Genomic DNA, 20375 nt, shown 5'->3' on the forward strand with positions numbered 1-20375 from the left:
ATCATCCACCGTGAAAACGCCAGCCTGAAACTCTGCTCGATCCATTCATGACCTCCTCAGCCGTGCTGACAAATCACAGATATTACAATAATAGAGACCCAGAGAGCCAAGGTCAATGAAATGTAGCAGAGGCGGCATTCTCTCTCGCTCTCTTTCTCTCTCCTTTTCTTTCTTTCTCTCTCTCTCTTCTTTACAACTGTATACTGGGTTGTTCATCTTTATTTACCTCAGAACCCCTTTTCCACTTCGCCGGATAATAAATGATTCATAGATGCAAGCATTTTGAGAGGAACCCCAAAAACCTTGTGTTGTGAACTGGTCTATTCCTGATGGTAGGTAAGGTTGTTTTTTGACTCTCTCTCTCTCTCGCTCTCTCTCTGAGAATCAGACAGACAGAGGTCGGCCAGGCATGCTGTGGCCTATGTAAGCTTTTCCAGGTCAGAAGGTAGAGCGCCCCCCCCTACAGTAAGGTAGAATACTACCCCACTCTGTCTGACCTAAGGCTGCAGGGGAAGGGAACTCTGAGGCAAGATAATCCAGAATATTTCCATGGGGTTGCATCATAATCTGCAGTATGACTCTCTCAGCAACAAAAGAGCATAGGCTAGCTACCATATTTCTAGCCATGTTGAATGCCATGCTCCACTCCAATGCAGGATTCCACCAGAAACAAAATTAAAGACAAACTATCCTCTCTTTCACACAATGTAAATCAAGGTCCAAAAATGACAGTACTTCTACTAATTGATTGATATGCCTAATGTACCACCCCAAACTGTTTGAATGCAGTGTCTGGACGACGACACGGATAATATACAGTTGGCTGAGTTTTCCGTGCATCGGGAGGACAGAATTGCCCCCCATCTGTCTTCAGAGTTCGTTCTGTTAGGTGACCTAAACTGGGATATGCTTAACACCCCAGCACCAGCAGTCCTACAATCTAAGGTAGATGCCCTCAGTCTCACACAAATTATCAAGGAAACCACCAGGTACAACCCTAAATCCGTAAACATGGGCACCCTCATAGATATTATCCTGACCAACTTGCCCTCCAAATACACCTGTGCTGTTTTCAATCAGGATCTCAGCGATCACGGCCTCATTGCCTGCATCCGCTATGGGTCCGCGGTCAAACGACCACCCCTCATCACTGTCAAAGGCTCCCTAAAACACTTCTGCGAGCAGGCCTTTCTAATCGACCTGGCCCGGGTATCCTGGAAGGATATTGACCTCATCCTGTCAGTCGAGGATGCCTGGTCGTTCTTTATAAGTAATTTCCTCACCATCTTAAATAAGCAAAAAATGTAGAACTAAGAACAGATATAGCCTTTGGTTCACTCCAGACCTGACTGCCCTTGACCAGCACAAAAACATCCTGTGGCGGACTGCAATAGCATCGAATAGTCCCCGCGATATGCAACTGTTCAGGGAAGTCAGGAACCAATACACACAGTCAGTTTCCAAAACTGTTAAAATAATGTCTGTGAGTATAAAAGAACTGATATGGCAGGCGAAAACCTGAGGAAAATCCATCCAGGAAGTACTATTATTTTGAAAGGCTGTTTTCCCATTTAAAGCCTATCCACTATACAAACACTGGAAATTTCAGGAAATTTCTACTGTCTACTCATTGAAAGTGCTGTATCTCCCTGATTTTTCAGAGTAAAAGCCTGAGACAATGCCTAAAGACTGGCCACATAGAGAAGAAGCCATAGAGATCGTGAACTGGGAGCGCGCGCCTTTCTTGTTTCTCCTTTTCTATTGACAAAGCTTTTGTCCGGTTGAAATATTATTGATTATTTATGACAAAAACAACCTGAGGATTGATTTTAAACATCGTTTGATATGTTTCTACGAACTTTTATTGTACTTTTTTGACTTTTCGTCTGGGTGTTGCGAGCGCGCTTTGTGCCTTTGGGTTACTGAACTAAACGCACCAACAAAACTGAGGTTTCTGGACATAAAGAGGGACATTATCGAACAAAACAAACATTTATTGTGTAACATGGAGTCCTGGGAGTGGCACCAGATGAAGATCATCAAAGGTTAGTGATTCATTTAATCGCTATTTCTGACTTTTGTGAGTCCTTTCCTTGGCTGTGAAATGTCTGTATGGTTTCTTGTGGCTAGGCACTGTCCTAACATAATCGCATGGTGTGCTTTCGGCGTAAAGCCTTTTTGAAATCAGACACTGTGGTTGGATTAACAAGAAGTTTATCTTTAAAATGGTGTATAATACTTGTATGTTTGAGGAATTTTAAGTATGGGATTTCTGTTGTTTGAATTTGGCGCCCTGCAATTTCACTGGCTGTTGTCGAGGTGGGACGCTAGCATCCCAATGATACCAGAGAGGTTAACAGCTTCTACCCCCAAGCTGAACAATTAATCAAATGGCCACCAGACTATTTCCATTGACCCCCCCCCCTTTGTTTTTACACTGCTGCTACTCACTGTTATTTATCTTTGCATAATCACTTTACCCCTACCTACATGTACAAATTACCTTGACTAACCTGTATCCCCGCACATTGACTCGGTACCGGTACCCCCTGTATATAGCCTCATTGTTATTTTATTGTGTTACTTTTTATTTTATTTTTTACTTTAGTTTATTTAGTAAATATTTTCTTCACTCTATTTCTTTAACTGCATTGTTGTCTGTGCCCAATAATGTTTGTACCATGTTTTGTGTTGCTACCATGTTGTTGTGAAGCTACCATGTTGTTGTCATGTGTTGCTGCCTTGCTATGCTGTTGTCTTAGGTCTCTCTTTATGTAGTGTTGTCTCTCTTGTTGTGATGTTTGTTTGTCCTATATTTATATTCCCATAAATAAATATACCCCGTCCCCGCAGGAAGCCTTTTGCCTTTTGGTAGGCCGTCATTGTAAATAAGAATTTATTCTAACAGACTTCCCTAGTTAAATAAAGGACAAAATAAATCAAATAAAAAATTGTTGTTTAAGGACTTTTAAGTAAGCATTTCACGGTAAGGTCTACACCTGTTTGTGGTATTCGGCATGTGACAAATAAAATTTGATTTGATCTCATTTGGCCCACAGAACTTACTCAAAGGTTGCTGCTAGAACTACAAAATGTAGGCCATACCTGCCTCCATAAAACTTCTATAAAAACATTCTTGATAAGGTCCCTCAAATCATTTTACATTTCCATCAAGTTTGAAAACACCATAATATAACTACAGAAATATCAGCAGAACTATTCTGTCTCTCTCTCTCAACGCTGAAGGTTAGGATAGAATACAAAGCTATTTTCAAAAAGCCAAGTCTCTTGCCAAGTCTGAGCTAGCTGCACATTTCCACCACATACCAAACCCACGGGTTGTAGCTATACAGAACATAGATGAATCCTCTTTTGAGGAGAAGTGGGCCATTTGTTTCAATGTGGGCCTGTTGGCAGCCTGTTGGCAGCCGGAGAGCAGGAGTTCCTCTGAGAGAAGCTGGAGTAAGCGCTGTGATTATTGACTTCTAGTGGGCGATCCCTGCTCTTCTTTTTTATCTCAAAAAATCACTACCGGGGCTTGTGAATGACGCGCACGTCCATGGCACCCATTACTCAATGCTGGGATAAATCTGGGAGAGGTCCATTCTCATTTCTGGAGCACGTAAGAGGAATTTAGATGACAAATACTGTATAGAGGCTCCAATAAATACTCATACTGGCAAATAACAGTAAGTTCTCCAGTAAACTCTGAAGCACTTGAACTGCATTTGTTGATAATTAGTCATAAAACAGTTAGAGGAAATATGAAATGTCCTCTTTCCTAAAAAGGGAGCACTGACTGGAAATTGGAAACAAAAAAAGCAGTCCCTGTATTAGAAATAGAGAACTTCCAGTTCCACACACACTTTCCTATCCATTGGCCTTCCTTAGATAATCACTCAAAACAAGTTCCATGTTTATCCTGTATGTTCCGCAGTCCAAAAATACCCCCAGTATTATCCGTGCACTAATTCATCCTCTCTCCTGCCTACTGCAGTGGTGCTGTCGGAAAGAAGCCGTCACAGCTACACTCATTATTATTGTCTCAGTCTCAATTGGATTACAAGGAATGAGCATTTAATACAACACACATTATGGTACTTTCTAATCTTAATCCCTCTTTCCATTTCTCCGAAACATCAAAAAAATCCTGCCATGCTCGTCTGTGTAGCAGCACCGTAGCAGCGTGACGTTGGCACATGGCATGGATGGATGCACCACAAAGACAACAGCACTCTGAACGTAACAGGCCTCTTACGTAATCCCTCGATTGATTCTTAAACACTTGTTCAATTTAAAGTACCGCTGTTACTCAACAGAAGATACAAAGTGCATTGTTTGGCCAAGGTATAAGACGGGAAAACGTGCGTGACAAACTGAGGAAGGCAGAGCCTGAAAAAAAACCCACTGGATGCCATTGTGTTAATCTATAGCAACCAAGGCCAATGTTTACAGTAATTCCCTCACAAAACAGTGCCTGACAACCATTGTCTCTGTTTAAACTGAAGAGATCTGAACTGAGTGCTAGGTGGAGATGAAAAGACCCTCCTGCTCCCACAACATTATTCAGCTGATAAAAATGTAATGTGTAGTAATACAGGAGAGTTAGTGGGATCATTGGAAGTGGCATTAAGAAGCTAAATGTATCACAGTGTGGGGTACCCTCAGGCCACCGGGCCTTTCATCACCTCCTGCCCTGCTCCCCCTCCTCACCCTAATCCCTGCCCCTGCCAATGGGTCTGAAACCATGGAAACAGACGAGCGCCCTGTCAGGTGCACCTGCATCGGCCTGACACCTCCTCTGTCCTAGACGACAACCTTCCCCCTCCCCTCGCCTCTCCTCTTTTCTCCTCCTCTCTCTTTCTCTCCCCTCCCTTCTCCCTTTCTCCTTTTCTCTCCTCTCTTCTCCTCTCCTTCTCTCCAGCCCAGAAACTGTCAGCCCTCTACAGCATGTTGCTTCAGCCGAAGTCCTATTCACCAGGGCAACCAGGGCAGCCGGCCTCCCTAACACGACTGAGATCCCATAATGAAGGGCCAATTAAGGCCATATAATGGGCTGAAGTGGCAGGGAGGCAGGGGGACAAAGCGCCCACCGCCCGCGCCTCGCCACGTGCCCCTCTGACACATTTCTCTGGCATCAGTCACGGCCTCACATGTCTGCCCCATCGCCTTTCACTCGGAGAGAATAGCAGAGCCCCGAAAAAAACTAAACAAAAACACTGCCTACAAATATGCTGCTGGGGGAACAAAGCCCCCTGTGTGAGCGTGTCCTGTTTCAGTACCCTCTTTCTCTCTGTCGCTCTCTTTCTCTCCCTCACCCTTTCTCTCTCTCCCTTTTCCCCCTCCCTCCTTCGGCCGTCTAAACTAGTCTGGGTGCTGGAGGATCATCTCGCTCTTAATATCTCTCATTTAAAGTCACACATCTGTCTTCCATAATTAATCAAAGTCGTCTTAATAAATATGCCTAAACTCCTGTTTCTGCTTTAATTAGTCTCGTAGCCAGGGGCGTTACACAGAGACAATGCAATTACCGTATACTTAATGGGGACATTTAAACATTTATGGGAGGAAACTGAAAAGTACATTTGAAGAATGGCACAACGGACAAAAAGGGGGCAGGATTCAACCCTGTTCCTGTGTTAGAGGTAATGAGGGGAGAACAGAAAGAGAGGGGCTCCACGTTGCAGCACACAAACACATCAGAGGGTTCTGTTGTTTTTCTCTCCCCCTCTCCAGCTGCACATCCCGCCTCCCCTCTTCCCTCCTGTCCACCAGTCCAATCCCCAAGTCTGTTCTTGACAGGTCGGGCTTGATGGAAAGCACAGCACTGAAGGATGAGTAGTACATCAGCGTGGAATTCAGAGAATAGCTGCGGTCATGACATCAGCGTCACACTTTCTTTCAAGTGGGGGCCCTGAGCGCTCCCCTGACAGCTGAGGTCGAGTGTCGTGTTACTCTTCACAAGAGCCGGGAAATCGGCCTAAGTGGATTTCCTGATGGCGTCGGCAGCCATCTTTCATTTGAGTGGGCTTGACGCTGGTGTTTGTTCTGCGGTGAAGTCAAAAGGAGAGAAGGATCTCTCTGTGTGCTGTTGGACAACAGACAAACGTCTGATCTCGGAGGGAGCTGGTTGGTTGGCCAGGCCTACACATGGATTCCTCCACTCTGAGGACTTGTCAAGACTGCGGTTTCAATACAATATCCCCTGTGTGTGTGTGTGTGTGTGTGTGTGTGTGTGTGTGTGTGTGTGTGTGTGTGTGTGTGTGTGTGTGTGTGTGTGTGTGTGTGTGTGTGTGTGTGTGTGTGTGCATTCCTGAAAGTAAAGAATAACACATCACTTTCCTTTCAACAGCCTTAATACATTCACAGAACCTCAGATCCCATAGCCTTCAGACAGACACAGTTCCCCCTAATGAAATCATCAATACTAGTTACACTAACTAACACCACCATGTGAAACCCCAGAGAGGCTCCAGAAGCAGACTAGACCCAGGAAACAATCAGGGGACTCAGGGTCCGGGAGCCAGGCTTCAGCAGGTGTAGCAGAGAGAGCTGGGCCACTGGGCCGCTGCTCTGTAATCAGCGTGTTGGGAGACAGGATTTGGGCTGAACCAAAATGGGAACCACATGGCCTTTAATGGGCATTAATCACACAGTGAACCCAGCGCTCACTGCTGGGCAAGAGAGAGCGACATGCACGTCCACGGACACGCCGCATCCGGGAACAGATAATCAGTGTCATTTTCTCAACCAAATCACGTCTCCAAATCACTGTGTCTTTCTGTGGCTGTGATGGAGAGGGGGGGGGTCATGTGTCGACACACTCACACTAACACTTGCACAGGCCCCAGTCAGCGTCACGCCATCAGAGGTGTGGGTGGGGTGAGCTGATGACTCAATGACACCCAATATGGTTGTCATGTCCAAAACAAAGGAATGAGAATCCGTTCCCACCCTCCCTCCCCTCACTAGATCTCTCGTTGTCCCTCTTCTCTACAGTGGAGCCCCGTTCTCACATCTTCATTGGGGGGGGGGCTGTGAGGTTACCAGGTTCAGTGGGGTCTGGTAGGGGTGAGTCCACGTACCCACTCCCCCTCTGTCTGTCTGTCTGTCTGTCTGTCTGTCTGTCTGTCTGTGTCACCCGCCTCTCCTCTCTCCCCCCGAAAAACAACCTAGCCAGGCCATGATAGCTAGCCTGGGCTGCCTGTGAGTCTCAGCAGCAGCAGCAATAGCAGCCGGCGTCCCCGCCAAGCCTACTCTTGTTATATGAGGTGGGATCTGGCCCTGCGCTGCTCTGAGTCAGCCTGTTAAACCTATCAAGGCCCCGTCTGTCCAGTTTCCACTAGTTTCGCCTCCCGATACACACCCGCCCCGCACTTTTTTTTCTCTCTGTCTCCCTCTCTTTTTTTATGAAGCTTTGGGGTTTTTAAGAGCACCGAGGAGCATCTGGTGGGATTTCTGGTGTGCTGGGGCGGAATTCTCTGGGCTGAAATGAGAGCTTTATGGCTGTGTAATTGATGGGCTCGGGGACAGGGCAGCACAACAGCAGCACATACCCATATCCTGTACGAGCCGGTCCCCCGTTTTATCGGGTCCCACTGGAAACATGCTGATTGACACTGAGGTTGAGGAGACAGGGGACTCTGTGCACTTCAACACATAAACACTCAATCATAAGTGGTTTGCAGCCAGAAAAGGTGAACGTTTTCATATTGTTGGCGTCAGCTTCTCCAGTCAGACGCTAGCCACCTTTACCTAGACAGAAGTGGTCACAACACAAGGGTACTCCAAATCAACTGCCACTACAAGACTGTTCCGTATGATGCAAATTAAATTCCACCATACATACTGCATGTCTGGCAATATATTATTAACAAGTCAGACCACCTTATTCCTATAAATCTTGTTCCTCCAGCCGGAGTGTGAGAGAGAACTTGTTAATTGCTTCCCTCCCGTGTCAGCGCAGTGTGCTGCGTTACACAGTGGTGTGGTTAAGGGCACAGCTGTTTTCTCACTACTGGGAGCTGAACAATAGCCCCTAGCTTTGTCCTCCCCTGGTACGACAGTCACTTCCTCATCCATACCCTCCAACACACACAGCGCTCTGATGAACCAACTGCCTTCTGATGAAATTCCCTGAAATCCGCAGGAAACTAAGTGTAATCCGAAACTGCCAAGGCATGGGAAAGAGGTCTATTTTCCACCATTGTTTTGTACACACCACGTTTTTTCACAGGGTGGGTATAGAGGGTAACTGGCTCTGGTTGTCCTGTTGACCCTATTTGTGGAAACCCTGGATGTTGATCAAACAAAGGCAGTCTACATCCCCCACTGCCTACAGTCAACATGCCATGGGAGGAAGGCCTTGGTAGAGCTAGGTATCTGGTTTTGGTAGGGAATGTCTGTATGGCCAAACAAGAGACACACAGTACAGGAAGTAGGTTGGGCTACCCTGTTGATAGCGGACACAGTTATCAATGAAGAGCACTCCGTTCACACACACACTCAGTCTCGGTGTGACGCAACACTGCCGCACCCCCTCCAGGAATGATTACAGGTGGCGGGCCCATGGCCCAGAGGAGCTAATCTCCCCCAGACAGAGGATTGTGAAATGGGAGGGCCACAATCAGACGATCAGACCTTCATACATTACCTTCCTTTAAAAGGAGAGCTTAGTCAAGAGAGGGGGGGGAGAACTGAAGGGCTTCCAAAGCATTGTGTTCATTCAGTCCAGCAGCAGAGTGTCAAGAGGCTGGCTGACAACACCTAGGCACTATGATAAACAAAGGTGTGTTCACACCAAAGCCTTTCACTCAAGGTGTTGAGAGGACACACTTATAGAGCTGCCTGAAAGGTTAGTTCAACACCCGTTTTAACACCGCAATCATGACGTGACATTATCACCAGCTTAAAACAGGGTTTGTCTTGGAATTTCAGATGCCTTAAAACTTGTATAAAATAATAAATAATCAGAGTCATTGATTATGAGTCAGAAATGGTTTGTTTATGATAAAAGGTCTGATAATATAAACACATCCCAAACAGTTTGAAAAGTATGATGTAATTTGTCAACGGGTGTCGAAAACATCAAAAATGACCTCCCACATCAGTTCTCCAGCTGTTTACCTGATTCAGGTATCAAGCCACGGCTTCAGGTTGACTGCAGACTCACCACAGGGATGTTAGATGCGGGTAGTATGCTGATACTCTAGCCTTGGCTGTCCTATTCATTATGGACTTTGATACAGAAACTGCTGTGTCTGCACAGAGTCTTTCCCAGCTAATCTCGGTATAACGGAGGGTGTGATAGGCTGTAAAAGGCTTCCTCAAGATAAAGTAGTGCCCTTACCAGAGTCCCTGTCTCCCCGCCCAGGGGATTAGATAGTGACTGTAGGGAAATGGAGCGTCTTGTGCAAGCCTGATGCTGCAGGGACCAGGGCCATCCTCTGAGGCCCCCTATAATAATGTTGTCATTGGAAAGCAGGCTGCCTGCCCTGTCCACACTCCTAATAAAGAGCTAATTGGAAGGGGGAAATGGGGATGTTACCCAGAGCCAAGAATATCTCCCTGTCTGTCTGTCAGTCAGTCTTTCTGCTGGGGTTTTTCAAAAAGCCACTTCAGACAGAGCGTCTATATTTTAGCAGCGGTGTCTGTCTCTTTAACAGCCGCACTGGGAGGAAGACGCCCCGTACGCATGACAATAACAATGCCTGAGTGAGCCTCAATATCCATTCATATTCAAGCTAAACTAAGACACAGGAGTAAAGTGACCCACTTTACAAAGCTGGTTACCAGGCCTGAATTAATTATAGAGAAGGCCAGTGTCACTGCAGCCAAGTCAGAGAGAGAGAGTTCAGTTTATTTGATCATTTAAAAGCAAGGTACACATTATGCACTTGATTAAGAATCTTCGAGGATGAACACAAAAAGTCATTGTGGTCCTCTCTTTCATGATAGCACTTGGCAAGTTTAGAGAGAGAGGGGGAGAGGGGAGGGGGAGAGAGAAAGAGGACAAACGAGGGAGCGAAAGAAAGAGCAAAAGAGGAGGAGAAAGGAGAGAATCTCCGTGACAAGCAGATAGGAGAAAGGAGGACACACACAGTCAGATAGAGTACATCGACAGGACAACAGGGTCACACTCAGCCATGGCCAAGTGTTGTTAAACCACTCAGGGCTGAAAACAACCAGCAGTCACACCTCCACAGACACAACACCGTACACAGCAACATCCCCAAGAGCGACATCCACTGCTCTCCGCTCTCCGCTCTTCACAGCCACAGTGAGGAGGAGGCCAGGTAAGGAGAGGAAGGCCTGTTGATGTACCTCTATCTACTCATATCAACAGACAGCATCTAAAGAAACATGCCATAGGGGAAACAGTTCTGCTCTATTCACAGTTTTTAGACAACAAATGTTATTCAGTCCAGTAAAAGCCTTGTATCAAGTGGACTTAGACATTTAATGTGATTATGACCATAAGCTGGAGGAATGTGTCGGTCGGCGGGACAAGAGGGCTTCTTTTAGCGTCTGGTTGAAGTAGCGGGGGGGGGACTCACAGCTGTGGCGGTCAGCACAGGAATTCTATCCAACAGGCTGGGGAGACCAGATGGAACACTACCTCACACTACTGATTGACTGACTGACTGACTGACTGACTGACTGACTGACTGACTGCAGACAATGTGCCAGGCTGGAACTCTGTACCAGTACCCCCTATAGCCTCACTACTGTTATTTTACTTTTGCTCTTTAATTATTTGTTAATTTTCTATTTGCTTCTTTTTTTTCTTTTTTACTTCAGTTTATTTGAGTAAATACTTTAACACTTATTCTTCTTAAAACTGCATTGTTGGTTAAGTGCTTGTAAGTAAGCATTTCACTGTAAGGTCGACACCTGTTGTATTCGGCGCATGTGACTAATAAAATGTGATTTGATTCGAAATATGGCTTCTTCTATTAATTGGACCTAGACAGAAGTTGATGGGAAACCAGGTGTAGTTGTGTTTGGAGACCTGATTTCTCCTGACCATGTGACACAAGCAAGAAAAAAAACCTGAGCCTTGGTTATAGCCTACAATAGAATTGGCCTCTAAGTAGGGCCCAGAGGTTTTCCTGGGTCAGTGCTTATTAAGAAAAACGCAGAGCCCTACTCATATTATATGAATGAACAGTTACCATGTAGCTGTACTGTAAGAACTGCAATATAGTTGTGTCTTTCTTGACCAACCATTCATACAGTACAGTGTGTACAGTACACGGTTCTCTCTAACCCTGGCAAAGTAGAATAAGGAAGAGCAAGTTCATGAACCTGATTAAGCCACAATAGGTTTGTGATACCTCGTTTACTGACAACTGTACCGTAGGCTTACTGTAGAAGCTGTATGACGTAACTGACGTTTTATTTAATGTTATACTGACCCATAATATGGGTGACTTTAGAGACACTATAAACTATATTTTTTAAACTCGGCGTGATGGAAATAACTGAATCGCTTAAAACTGGCTTCATTGACTATTATTTCATTGAATAAGATGCAGTATGTACACTAAACATTAGATGGTTTTGTAACCTGTCCAATAGAATTAATCCATTCATTACTATCCATTGAGTGTCTTCCCTGTTTATGTTAATAAGGCACCAGATCCCAGCTGGGTATTCACAGTTGAAGGCTTAAGCTGCTGATGGAAATAAGTCTAAGAACATTTCTCAACAGAGCAGCTGCAACAATATTCCGGCTGCTTACATAATAAGGATTTTATGTAGAGAGAAGAGAGGGATGTGGGGAGAAACTCCAAGAAAAAAATGGTATTTCTGCCTGCATATCTAAAATGATCTGTCTGTAGACTTGTCTGAGTGGATTGGAAGTGTGGTGGCGAAGGACACTTTTTGATAGACCACTCAAGTGGCCTTGGAACGGTGAGGAACTGCTGAGACTCAGAGAAAAGCCATGAGTAATATACTGTGTCTGTTCAGCAACAAAAGTTCCACACTTAAATTATTCTAACACCCCTGTGGATTCAATACTGTATTGCTGTTTTGTTCTGATGGCTTATTTTATTCGTGTTCCGGGCCAATATTTCAATGCCTGAATGTAGCCATATACACCACCATTCAAAAGTTTGGGGTCACTTAAAAATGTTCTTGTTTTTGAAAGAAAAGCAGTTATTTTGCCCATTAAAATAACATCACATTGATCAGAAATAGTGTAGACATTGTTAATGTTATAAATGACTATTGTGCCTTCCCTGTGCCTTCCCTGTGGCTCAGTTGGTAGAGCATGGTGATTGCAACGCCAGCATGGTGTTTGCAACGCCAGGGTTGTAGGTTCAATTCCCACGGGGGGCCAGTACGAAAAAAATTATTGTATGAAATGTATGCATTCACTACTGTAAGTCGCTCTGGATAAGAGCGTCTGCTAAATGACTAAAATGTAACTGGAAACGGCAGATTTCTTATGGAATATCAAATCATTTGTCACATGCGCCAAATATAACAGGTGTAGACTTTACAGTGAAATGCTTACTTACAAGCCCTTAACCAACGATGCAGTTTTAAGAAAATAAGTTTAAAAAAAAGTTTAAAAAAGTAAGAGATAAGAAAAACAAATGAGTAAAGAGCAGCAGTAAATAACAATAGCGGGGCTATATACAGGGGGTACCGGTACAGACTCAATGTGCGGGGGCACCGGTGTCGAGGTAATTGAGATAATGATGTACATGCAGGTAGGGTTGTTAAAGTGGCTATGCATAGATAATAACAGAGAGTAGTAGCAGCGTGGGGGGAGGGAGGTGCAAATAGTCTGGGTAGCCATTTGATTAGCTGTTCAGGAGTCTTATAGCTTGGGGGCAGAAGCTGTTTAGAAGCCTCTTGGACCTAGACTTGGCGCTCTGGTACCGCTTGCCATGCAGTAGCAGAGAGAACAGTCTATGACTAGGGTGGCTGGATTTTTGGCTGCTTCATTAAATAGTACCCGCAAAACACCAGTCTCAACGTCAACAGTGAAGAGGCGACTCCAGTGTCTGTGTTCGTTTGCCCATCTTAATCTTTTATTTTTATTGGCCAGTTTGAGATGGATTTCTTTGCAACTCTGCCTATAAGGCCAGCATCCCAGAGTTGCCTCTTCACTGTTGATGTTGAGACTGGTGTTTTGCGGGTACTATTTAATGAAGCTGCCAGTTAAGGACTTGTGAGGCATCTGTTTCTCAAACTAGACACTCTAATGTACTTGTCCTCTTGCTCAGTTGTGCACCAGGGCCTCCCACTCCTCTTTCTATTCTCGATAGAGACAGGTTGCACTGTTCTGTGAAGGGAGTAGTAAACAGCGTTGTACGAGATCTTCAGTTTCTTGGAAATGTCTCACATGGAATAGCATTCATTTCTCAGAACAAGAATAGACTGACGAGTTTCAGAAGAAAGTTATCTGTTTCTGACCATTTTGAGCCTGTAATCGAACCCACTAATGCTGATGCTCCAGATACTCAACTAGTCTCAAGTAGGCCAGTTTTATTGCTTCTTTAATCAGAACAACAGTTTTCAGCTGTGCTAACATAATTGCAAAAGGGTTTTCTAATGATCATTTAGCCTTTTAAAATGATAAACTTGGATTAGCTAACACAACGTGTCACTGGAACACAAAAGTGATGGTTGCTGATAATGGGCCTCTGTACACCTATGCAGATATTCCATTCAAAATCAGCTGTTTCCAGCTACAATAGTCATTTACAACATATTAACCATGTCTACACTGTATTTCTGATCAATTGGATGTTATTTTAATGGAAAAAAATTGCTTTTTTTTCTCAAAAACAAGGACATTTCTAAGTGACCCCAAACTTTTGAACGGCAGTGTATGTGGCTGTGTTTTAACACAACACCGACAGAAATTCCCGCCCGAGTGTTTTTGTGTTGAATGGCAACAAAAGCTGTGAGATTGAGAGAGCGATAGAGAGAGGCGTGTAGCCGGAATCAAGCTGCTGACGCTAAAGGAAGTGGTCACGAGAGGTGTGAACTTGACTCCCCTGACAACAAAGAACAAGACTACTGAGAAAAGAGAGAGCGTGAGAGAGAGAGAGAGAGAGAGAGAGAGAGAAAGAGAGAGAGCATGAGAGAGGGAGTCGCACGCAGCTTCCGCTCTACGAAGAACATAAAGGACGGGACACGGGCTTAAGACTAAGCAGTAGGAAAAAGATCAAGAAAACATTTTCATTCATGTTTACCATACAGCAGGGCGGGGGCCGGAGGGGCCCAGCGCTCTCTCGCACCTTGAGGGCCCACCCCAGGTTTCCTGACAGGGAGCAGGCTATAAGACATGGACTCAGGGAGTAAACACTGACTGACTCTCTGACTGGCAAGCGGTGGAAACACTTGGTTCCACATGAGGAGGAAAGTTAGTCAGATTCCTACTGGGTCACTCAACAACATGTTCCTTCCCTAGGAGGGAGAGGAGGAGCTGGATTGATCTCGCTCTCTTTCTTTCCGTGACCAAACACCACCCATGGAAAACAGAAACACACACAGACACAAACACAAACACACAGGGGTTGTGACAGAGCATATTCCACTTGTTCTCCTCTCTCTGTGCTTCCAGTCCCCCTATTTGACAGCGCATTTTTCCAAGTCATTTGGCCCTGCCCAAGGAAAGAAGACAACTGTGTCTCTTTTATTTCTCCATGTCTGTTATAACATAATGAATCCACTCCGTGGACAAGTTCATTTTCGAGAAGGGGCCTCTGATGTAACCTGACCGTGACTTTTCATTTATTAGAGGTTCCCACTGGATCACGGAGTCAGTCAGAGAGCGACGGAGTGACTCACGGTCAGGAAACATCGTAGCCTCTTTTTTTTACCCAGTAAAGTAGGAAGATAAACCCAATTATCCCTTATTAAGAACATTTGGGAGATAATTGTTTTTCCAGTAGTTCTCCTGCGAGATAGCATGGCTCAGCGGTACGGTACCCGCGGTAACGGAGCATGCTAACGTTTCCTGTTCCTTTACACTCACGGCTAGAGAGAGCAGAGCAGGTCCCTCCTGATTGGCCTTCAACATGTGTGTTGGTAATGAATGGTAGTGGGAAGGAAAACAGCTTTGGGCTCCAATAAGAAGGGAGGGGAGGGGAGGGAGGGCCCTGGTCTGATTAACGAGGCTGGGGCGGGAGCCACACGGCTGGGGCGGGAGCCACACAAATAGACCCTGTGTTGGAGCAGGGCCCCAGAGAGACCCAGAGCCCTGGGCTGGGCTGCCAACCAAGCAACCACACCAACCCCCACAACAGCATAGGTGTTCCTGCCTGTATGGGACTTCCTGTCACTACCATTGGGACACTTTCCAGTCCAGCTGGGATCAGGAGGACAGGAGGAAGGAGGAAGCGGAAAACACGGGGAAAACCCACAGGCTGAGTATTACTCTAGTCCCATACTGGGGGATAACACGACTTATCCACAACTGCCTACGCCAAGCCTGCGGCAATACTGTACTATATTCAAAGCTCAAAAAGTGAATATGCCTGTATCAATAACTGATGTGTGTTAACACTTACAGAGTGAGATAAAATACAGTATCAGTGTTAACTAACTTTGGTGGACTCTCCTTCCATCCTTCCATTTTCTAGTAAGCCGGTGGCTTATAGCATTTCTCCGAAGTGAGATATAAATTGTCAGAAGATGGGCTTCTCTCTCTGCGCTCGGCCTGTATCTCTGAGGAAATACCCTTCACTCTCCAGTGAAGTAGGAGTGAACAATGTGCCAGGGGATATTAGTTCAGCAGCAGGACATCCACTGCAACACTATTTCCTATATTACCCCTCTCTCTCTCTCTCTCTCTCCCTCAACACTATTTCCTATCTTACCTCTCTCTCTCTCCCTCAACACTATTTCCTATATTACCTCTCTCTCTCTCCCTCAACACTATTTCCTATATTACCTCTCTCTCTCTCAACACTATTTCCTATATTTCCTCTCTCTCTCAACACTATTTCCTATATTACCTCTCTCTCTCTCAACACTATTTCCTATCTTACCTCTCTCTCTCCCTCAACACTATTTCCTATCTTACCTCTCTCTCTCCTTCAACACTATTTCCTATATTACCTCTCTCTCTCTCCCTCAACACTATTTCCTATATTACCTCTCTCTCTCTCTCTCTCCCTCAACACTATTTCCTATATTACCTCTCTCTCTCCCTTAACACTATTTCCTATATTACCTCTCTCAACACTATTTCCTATATTACCTCTCTCAACACTATTTCCTATATTACCTCTCTCTCTCTCTCCCTCAACACTATTTCCTATTTTACCTCTCTCGCTCTCTCTCTCTCTAGAGAGTGCTAGATACCACCAATCAGTGATGGAGGTCGCCAGGAAACATTACATAAACCTCTGAGATATTGATATATACAATTCAACCATTTTTGGTATTATTACTATGAGCTCTCACACACACAGACACACACACACACACACACACACACACACACACACACACACACACACACACACACACACACACACACACACACACACACACACACACACACACACACACACACACACACACACACACACGCGCGCGCGCTTGCTCAAGAGCGCTGGGCAACCCCCCCTATCCCCCACCTCTCTCTCTCTCAGGGCTGGGCTGGGTTAATGCATACTGACAGCATGGAGCAGTGCAGAGTAGTGCAGCACAGTGCTTACATAACGTTAGCAGCTGCTGTCTCACTGGGGTGGAGGGCAGCACACCACACACTACACTGGCTCTTCTGGGACACACACTGGAGTCACAACTGCCTTCCCTCCAATCACACAACCATCAGCCAGTGTGTGTGTGTGTGTGTGTGTGTGTGTGTGTGTGTGTGTGTGTGTGTGTGTGTGTGTGTGTGTGTGTGGGGGGGGGTGTATAGATGTCTAGAGGGGGATCAGAAAGAGGAGTGGAGGGGATTAATCCACAAGTAAACAATCCACATAATCAACTGCAATGTTTTTTTTCCGACCTGGAGAGGGGAGAAATATTTCCTTGTCCTTTTCCCCACTATCTGGAATTCTCTCAGAGCTCCACCACTGTGACAGAGCTCTCTAAGGGCTCTCACATGAACAGAACTACCAAACACCTGCTGTGGTGGTAAAACATGGCTTCTAGTGGGCCAGGCCAGGAGCTGAGACAACTCTGGGACCTTTATGACTGTTCTCTACTACTCTACCTGGTCCCAGAAAGAAGCTAGGTATACAGCTAAAATAGTCCACAACCTCTAAACAGGACAAAACTGTCAAACGGTAGGAAAAGACAATAAAAGCCTCATGCTAGCACAATATTATTGTTAGGCCTATATCATATTTTCTTGGTCTCTACGACATTAAGATTAACCGCACAGGAAAAGGAAACCAACAATCTCCAGCCCGCCTCGGCCACATCAACGCACCAGGAAACTCTGACGTGAGCTTACTCAACATCCTCTTTCATCACTTAGCACTACTCCTGAGAGTTTAAAGCACAGTCAGAAACAACCAGGGAATGTTATAGGCATCTGTTCTGTATTTGGAGAAAGTCTCTTTTGCTCCGGCAGAAATCTGTCGTCTGTGGAGCGTTCATGGGAGACCCGACAAAGGTGAGGCATTGTCAGGCTGAATGGAGCACTGTCTGTATTGTCAGGGTACAAGTTCAGCTGTCACGACTGACTTCAGCTCTTGGAAATGTTACAACTTCAAGCCCGTCCATCTGTGGGCAACAGTCAGGCTGCAATATTACTGAATGATAGAAACTCCTCCTGGTTAGGAACAGTTTGTTCACACTGCAAACCATACTGCACTTTCTATCAACAGCTCCTATTAAGCTCACCCCACTGCATGATCATATTCCTCAGCCTCTGTTTAATTACAGCCAGCGGTAATCTGTGAAATAAGTTTGAAAAACCTGACAATTTCAATCACCTCTTCCAAAGGTTTCAACACGTCCTACACACACCGACACAAAATATATTTTTGCCCAGTTATACTCCATTTCAGCTGCAAATTACCAGAAGCAGGTCTATTTTGGGGGGAGAGAGAGAGAGAGAGAGAGAGAGAGAGAGAAAATAGGTGAAGTAGTATAACAGTGTTTAATACCACCATTAATGTGGCCATGAAAAGGCCACCCTGGAGCCCTGTCCTCCTCCTCCTTGGGCCCTGAGGCCCCCCAGCCAGGAATGCCCCCTCAGCTGATGGCCCCCGCAGCCACATCGCGCTAGCGCTTTAAAGGAATTTCCTACTTTCATATAAAATTGATAATGGGATGTGTACGCAGCAGGAATGGAAAATCGGAGGAGCATTACGAGGTTTCACATTCCACCATCTCCATGGGCCAGACAGAAATGCCACACATCTGCTGGAGGACCTCTGGGAAGTATCTCACTACTCTCTCTCTCTGTGTGTGTGTGTGTGTGTGTGTGTGTGTGTGTGTGTGTGTGTGTGTGTGTGTGTGTGTGTGTGTGTGTGTGTGTGTGTGTGTGTGTGTGTGTGTGTGTGTGTGTGTGTGTGTGTGTGTGTGTGTGTGTGTGTGTGTGTGTGTGTGTGTGTGTAAGTCAGACTCCAGTCAAAAGGTTTGTGGGTGTAGCTGCCAGACAGCGTGATCGAGGATTCGGTAAAAACCTCAACTCTGAATGGCTGACCAGACAAGTCAAATACACACCCATCTTCCATTACCACTACAGCACAAAATACGACACCAAAAAAGGACATACCGGTCTGGGGTGTGAGAATACCATACAGAATGAATGTTACACTAGTATCATCATTGGAATTTGATCTGTGCTGTACTTTACAATACATTATCACGAGTTATTAGTTACAGTAGTAATAACACTACTTATTTTCCCCATCATGTCAAAAAACAACAAAGGAAATTCTAGCCTGTTTCCAGAGCTTGTGCCCTGTTTGCGTAATTCTCAAGCTTAATATCTTAACACACTTGGCCTTTGCACCATTGGGAGCGTCAGGCAGAACCAGAAAGCAGATTTTCCCCGCTCTATTCTCCACAGGTGACCTTTGATCATGCTGGCAGTGGTAGAAAAAGTATTACATTGTCATACTTGAGTCAAAATAAAGATACCTTAATAGAAAATGACTCAAGTAAATGTCACCCAGTAAAATACTACTTGAGTAAAAGTCAAAAAGTATCTGCTTTTAAACGTATTTACAAACAGTGGTGGAAAAGGTACTTTTCATACTTGACTAAAAGTAAAAAGTAAATGCCATACATTAAATTCCTTACACTGTTTTGTTAATGTATTTACAGACAGCCAGGGGCAAATTCCAACACTCAGACATCATTTACAAACGCAGTACTTGTGCTAAGTGAGTCTGCCAGATCAGAGACATGGGATGACCCCATGTTATATTGATAGGTGCGTGAATTGTACGGGAGTAAAAAGTACACATTTTCTTTATGAATGTAGTGGAGTAAAAGTAAAAGTTGTCAACAAAAATAAATGGTAAAGTACAGATACCCCCCAAAAATGACTTAGGTAGTACTTAAAAAGTATTTTTTACTTAGTTACACCACAGCCTAGTGGGGTTGGCTACGCTCAGGGGTTTCACCAGGTGACACAAACAGAGACACAATATCTGGTTTATCCCATGACATTGTATCACTTCCCTTCTTCCTTTTGTCCTGCTCTGAAGCTCCTCCTGTGTTTGGTTGATTACAAAAGAACCAGTAGCACACGGCTGTGTGAAAAAAACACTCATATTTACAGTATGATTACTAGACCAAACAGCCCTGAATGTATGGAAATATTGTCTGTGTAGAAATATTACAAGCATAGACTTCGAAATGTCCTTGTTTTTGAAAGAAAAGCAAATATTTTGTCCAATTAAATAACATCAAATTGATCAGAAATACAGTGTAGACATTGTTAATGTTGTAAATGATGTTTGTAGCTGGAAATGGCAGATTTTCAATGGAATATCTACATAGGCATTCAGAGGCCCATTATCAGCAACCATCACTCCTGTGTTCCAATGGCACGTTGTGTTAGCTCTGATTAAAGAAGCAATAAAACTGGATTTGTGGGTTCGATTACAGGCTCAAAATGGCCAGAAACAAATAACTTTCTTCTGAAACTTGTCAGTCTATTCTTGTTCTGAGAAATGAATGCTAGTCCATGTGAGAAATTTCCAAGAAACTGAAGATCTGGTACAACGCTGTTTACTACTCCCTTCACAGAACAGCGCAAACTGGCTCTAACCAGAATAGAAAGAGGAGTGGGAGGCCCCGGTGCACAACTGAGCAAGAGGACAAGTACATTAGAGTGTCTAGTTTGAGAAACAGACCCGCAAAACACCAGTCTCAATGTCAACAGTGAAGAGGTGACTACGGCATGCTGGCCTTCTAGGCAGTGTTGCAAA

At 44.9% G+C, this 20375-nt stretch overlaps 1 protein-coding gene across 3 annotated transcripts in view; it reads right to left on the reverse strand.

The window, feature by feature from the left end:
- Positions 1 to 20375, reverse strand: part of LOC106607821 (HIVEP zinc finger 2) — a 97083-nt gene that overhangs the window by 32074 nt on the left and 44634 nt on the right. The window lies entirely within an intron of this gene.

The sequence above is a fragment of the Salmo salar genome, chromosome ssa06 (genome assembly GCF_905237065.1).
Source record: "Salmo salar chromosome ssa06, Ssal_v3.1, whole genome shotgun sequence".
NCBI lineage: Eukaryota > Metazoa > Chordata > Actinopteri > Salmoniformes > Salmonidae > Salmo > Salmo salar.